Raw genomic sequence first — 5,472 nt, forward strand, 5'->3', positions numbered from 1 at the left:
CCACACCCCAACCCCTTGCCCTGAGCCTCAACCCCCTGCTGCACCCCAACTTCCTATCCTGAGCCCCCTTCTGCATCCCCCACCCCTTCTGCACCCCAACCTCCTGCCCTGAGCCTCCTGCCTGCACCCCAACTCCCTATCCTGAGCCCCCTGCCTGCACTCCCACCTGCACCCCAAACCCCAACCCCCTGCCACATCTCGCACTCCCTCCTGCACCCCACACCCCAACCCCTTTCCCTGAGCCTCCTGCCTGCACCCCACACCCCAACCCCCTGCCCTGAGCCTCCTGCCTGCATCTCAACCCCCTGCTGCACCCCAACTTCCTGCCTTCAGCCCCCTGCCGCATCCCCCACCCCTTCTGCACCTCAACCTCCTGCCCTGAGCCCCCTGCCTGCACCCCAACCCTCTGCCACACCTCGCACTCCCTCCTGCACCCCACACCCCAACCTCCTGCCCAGAGCCCCCTACTGCACCCTGCATCCCGACGCCCTGCCTCACCCCTCCAACTCCCTGCCCTGAGCCCCTGCCACACCCGTCCTGCCCCCTCTGGGGCAGGGCTGGGGACAGCGAGTGGGGGTGTCAGCGGTGCGCCCCTCGGGCCGATGAACTAGTCCTCAGGCGGCCGTCATGGTCATTTGAGTTTGTGACCTCTGGTCTAGGCTCACAGGCCCAGCAGCTAAAGCCAAGCCCCACTGAGAGCAGGGGGAGATTAGCCTGTAGTGTCAGGAGTGGAGGCTTGGCCCATGGGGACCCAGGCACTGCCGCTGCCGCCACCTTCATGGTGAATCCTCCAACACCTCACCAAAGGGCTCTTCCACATTCTGCAAACTGGCCTCACGGGCTGACTGTCTAGGAGAACAGAAACCCTTTGTTAGAGCCGGAGAGGCTCTTGCCACGGATCCCTGAGGGTCACAGTCAAACACCTGCGAGTCTCTAGGAGGCTCTCAAGGAGTTCCCTGACCAGGCACTTGGCACCCACTAGCAATGGTCTCTGACAGCGGCATTGCCAAGGGGAGCTCAGCAGATGGTCCCTTCTATGGCTTCCTGAGTGGGAGGGAGGTTGGTCTTGTCATTTAAGGCCTAGTGTCAGAGTCAGGGCTCCTGGGTTCTCTGACTTTGGAAGTGGCTGGAGACTAGTGGTTGGAGCTGGACTGGTATCAGTCCCACGCTTCCTTCCTGCCTCTGTCAGGGACGTTGTGTGTGACCTTGCAGCCAGTTGCTTTCTATCCCTATGCCCCAGCGAACAGGGATAATACTGACCCCCCTCAGAGGGGCTGGTAGGGGCAAGGTGGGGCTCCAAGTGGCACTTCCTGAATGTTTCAATCACTTGATGGTGGCAGCGCTACTAAGGCAAGGAAGGAATTTGAGGCTTGGGGAAGTTTTTAACCTAAGCTGGTAGAAATAAGCTTAGGGGGTCTTTCATGCAGGTCCCCACATCTGTACTCTAAAATTCAGAGTGGGGAGGGAACCCTGACATGCGCTGACCTTAGAACCTAACCCCCACGTAAGATGTGACTCCACTGTATTCATTTTGGATAGTTTAGCGATGCTCCAGGGGGAGGGGTGGTGGGAGGGGCTGGCCTCTCCTTTTGCCTCTCAGTTAGGGCTCAGTCTATAATCAGCTTGGCTAGGCCCCAGGCTGTGCAGCCCAGGGGAAAGCACCCTGTTACAGGCCTGCTCTGCCCACTCCGACTGTTCGTGGCCTGGGGTCTTTCCTCCCCATTTCAGACCTGGTTTCCAGAGGGACTGAGGACACACAGGCCCCACTGCCTGGAACTGGAGTTTGCTCGTTCTGGTGATTCTGACATTCAGAGGCTGACAGCTGTGGTGAGGGGGCTGGAGAAACCCCACCGCTGCTGGAAGTGGAGCTGGAGACCGGAGATGCCAGGTGATCAAGACTACCCGATGCTCTCTTCATGCCCCAGGGGCTGGAGTCTCCTGCCAGAAATGCTCTCAGGAGTCCAGGTTCGAGGACATCGCTGGAGAGCCCCTTCCTAGGAAGGAAACCAGGGTGGTAGGATGATGGAGAAGTCTCTGTCCCAGAACTGGGAGCCAGGGACAGGGGAAGCTCCCAGACAGGCTATGCATCGGGGATGCCATTTCTCCCTCAAGAGACCCACACACCCCAAGGAGTAAATGGCTCTTACCTCCATGAGGGACTGGGGTCTTCCATCTAAGCCTCTTTGAGAGCCAGCATTGCTTGCTTGGATGGGACGAGGTGATCTGTCCCCACTGCTCCCTGACGTGGCTCAGCTACAGGATGCGCCCGTCTGGGAGGCTGTGCCAGATCCCAGGGCCTGCAAGACAGCTGGGAAGGAGGCTCCTATTCCTGTCATACCTAGAGACCCCATAGAAGGGCCAAGGGGAGAATAAAGGGCAGGAGATGAAGCTAGCCCTGAGCCTCTGTCCCACCCCCTCAAAAGTGGAGCTTTCCGAGCTCCAGTGGGGCTGTGGCCCTGATACAAGGGCCTTTCTGCACCACATGGGGCAGGGAGAGCTCTGCATGGGCGCAGCAGGAATGGGAGGGGGGGTAGACCAAGGAAAGGGGGGGAGGGGAGTGGGTGCAAGGGAAAGAGGTCCTGCCCCATATGAAGGAATTTGGGGGGCAGAGGGAAGAACCCTGCTCCACAGAGAGGAGAGAGAGTTTCTGTGAGTGCCAGGGGGCTCCATTTCCCCTTCCACTAGCTCTCCCTCTCCGAAGGAGGCCACTCCCGCTGGCCCAGACCAGAGTCTGCAGGGTAGCAGTGGGCCCACAATAGGGCTGGGCAGTTTTGACGGGGTTGGGACTCACCACCATGGCGCCTCCTGCTGGTGTCTCCGGGAATTAGCTCAGTCCATGGGGAATGCCCTCTGCTGGCAGCATCCCATCCCTCTCTTGTCCTCCGTTGGCATCTGGACCCGCGTTGCTCACTGCTTGACAGTGTCCTTCAGGCCACTGCCCCTCTAGCAGTGCCCACTAGTCCATCCTCACCCCATTCCAGGGGGCGGGGTTAGCAACAGTCCTTGCACTTTGCCTCGGTGGCCAACCGCAACCCCAAAGTCTAGCCCCTTGTCTCAAGGGCCGGTGACAATTTGTCTCGGCCATCGGACGACCAGGTGCAGTACTGCCCAGCCCGAGGTGCTGGTCTCCTGCTCTGGAGACAGACCTTCCCCCATGAAGTTCTGGGACAGACTACCTGCTGCTCTCCTGGGCAGCCATTATATAGGGCCTAGCCTAGCCCTGATTGTCTGGCTCTTATCTCGGCCCTGATTGTCTCTCAGTAGGCCCTTCCCTGATTGGCTGCTGGCTTGCACAGCCATTCTGGCCTACTCTAGCCCTCTCTCACAAGGGGGTGGGGCAGCTGCCCCATCACAAACCCTCCCCTTAAAAATGCTCACCGGGGAGGGGAGGAAAGGGTTCCTATCGCCCCAGCTTCCTTCGCTGCGGGGCCTGCAGGGCATCCCTTTCCTCTTGCAGGCCCTCCAAAGTTTGGCGCCACCTGCTTCCCACCTGTAGGGTCTGGGTTCCCACTGTAGAACGTCCTGGTCCTACGTGGGTTCCTACTTCTGTTTGGGTTTCCACATGGGCCGTCCTGGCTCCTATGTGGGTTCCCTCATTTTGGTGAGGCCTCTCTGCCCCAGCCCCTTTCTCTCTAGGGGCCTCCGTCTTCACCACCTCTTCCCTGGGGCTGGTCTCTGACCAAGACCTTGTCTCGGACACTCCCCCTTTCAGCCTCAGGGGGCAGTGCCTCTTTAAATGTCCCCCTTGGTGGCAGTGGAAACACTTTCTGGGTCTTTCCCCTGCCACGTCCCTACTCCTGCTTGTTTGGGCCCTAGTCCTTCCTTCAGGGCTGGCCCGGGCCTTGGGAGTCCTGTAGGGGCACTCTCTCTTCAGGTGCCCCGGCTTCCCACAGACCCAACAAGCTGGGGGCCCCCCTGTTACTCTCACAGGGGGTGCCTTTTCTGGGTGGGGCCTCTCTGCCCCCTCCCAGTAGGGACTCTCCCTCCTTTAGTGTCCCCATCGCCTATAGGCGAAGCAGTTCAGCATTCCCGGCCCCGGCCTCTCGCCCTTGGTGCCGGATCTCTTGTTTGGTCTGGGTGCCGACCTCCACAGCAGCCAGAACAACTCCATCTGCTGCTCGGCAAGCCGAGCCACCCAGGCCCTCCAATAGAAGTCTCTTTTCTCCACCATTTTGTATCTCAGCGTGACACAATCTGCCTAGTCCGCTTGATGGTGTCCTTCTTCAGGCCACTGCCCTCCAGCAGTGCCCCCTAGTCCATCCTCACCTCCTTCCAGGGCAGTGGGAGGGGGGAAGCAGGTTAGCAACAGTCCTTGCACCTGCCTCAATGGCCAACCACAACCCCCAAAGTCTAGCCCCTTGTCTCAAGGGCCGCTTCCAGTTTGACTCAGCCACCACATGGCCAGGTGCAGTACAAGAGGGAAGTGGGGGACCCAGGCCCACCCACTACTCTGGGTCCCAACCCAGGAACCCTCTAGTGGCAGCCTCCCTGCTGTCCCCTTGTCCCTGGGCCTTTTCCCCTCCGGGCCCTCTAGGCCCTTTCTATCACGGCCCGCAGTCTGGCAGGTCTTAGGCCAGAGCTGTAGTATGCTCCCTTGAGCCTGCCCAGTGTAAGGGGACTGTTGCCCCCTTACTAACACTCAGTGGGGATGTTTTGGTGGCTAGCTCCCAGCACTAAAAGGGGAGGGGTCGATGGCAAATCAGGAGCCTGAGACTGACAGTCCCCAGGAACAATGGGCAGAGGCCAATGCTCCAGATCAGCCTGATTGACAGGGCGGGCAGCTAATCAGAGAGTCAGGAGGCCAGGGGGGTCCCGTCCTCCGTGTGAACTGGAATGGCCTGAGTCAGACTGAGTGGGGCCGAGCTAAGGAGAGAGCAGGGGCCCGAGCTGAGCTGGGGGCAGAGCTGCAGCCCCAAAGCCAGAGCACAGCCCAGAGAGAGCAGAGCTGCAGCAACCAGAGCCAGAGGGGCCAGACAAGCAGCCAGGAAGCAGGTCAGAGCTGGGAGCAGAGTCACAGAAGCAGCCTGCAGAGCAGACATGTCCTGGGGGCAGAGCTGCAGTAACCAGAGCCAGAGAGGCCAGAGAAGCAGCCCAGGGAGCTGAAGGCAGAGCAGCAGCAGCCGTGCTGAGGCCGAGTGGAGCTGGAGCTGGAGCTGGGCCCGGGGCTGGGGCTGGAGCCGTCCGGAGCTGGGTGCGGTGAGCAGCTGGGGAGAGCGAGGAGGACCCTGGGCAGCAGGCCCAGCGCAGGGAGACACCTCAGCCAAGAGGCTCTGCAGGCCAGACTTGGGGGGGATCATAACCCTGACAGGGCGGGGGCAACGCTGGGAAGAAGGGTCCTGCCACCTAGAGCCTGAGAGCGTGTGGCCACCGCCAGAGCAAGTGTCCGACCCGCAGCGTCTCTGCAGCACAGCCAGGGCCTGAGAAGGAACCTGGGACCTACAAGGAACAGACTGTGAACTGCCCGGACGTTCC

General features: G+C 60.7%; 1 long non-coding RNA gene across 1 annotated transcript; it reads right to left on the reverse strand.

Annotated features, from left to right (window-relative positions):
* Positions 1–466: 466 nt before the first annotated feature.
* Positions 467–5,152, reverse strand: LOC135975295 (uncharacterized). The gene is made up of 3 exons (XR_010592224.1): positions 2,792–5,152; positions 2,148–2,338; positions 467–1,994 (listed from the first exon to the last, which is right to left on the reverse strand). It is a non-coding gene; the product is annotated as an uncharacterized LOC135975295 (long non-coding RNA).
* Between the last annotated feature and the right edge of the window lie 320 nt (positions 5,153–5,472).

Source organism: Chrysemys picta, chromosome 13 (genome assembly GCF_011386835.1).
Source record: "Chrysemys picta bellii isolate R12L10 chromosome 13, ASM1138683v2, whole genome shotgun sequence".
Taxonomy (NCBI): Eukaryota; Metazoa; Chordata; order Testudines; family Emydidae; genus Chrysemys; species Chrysemys picta.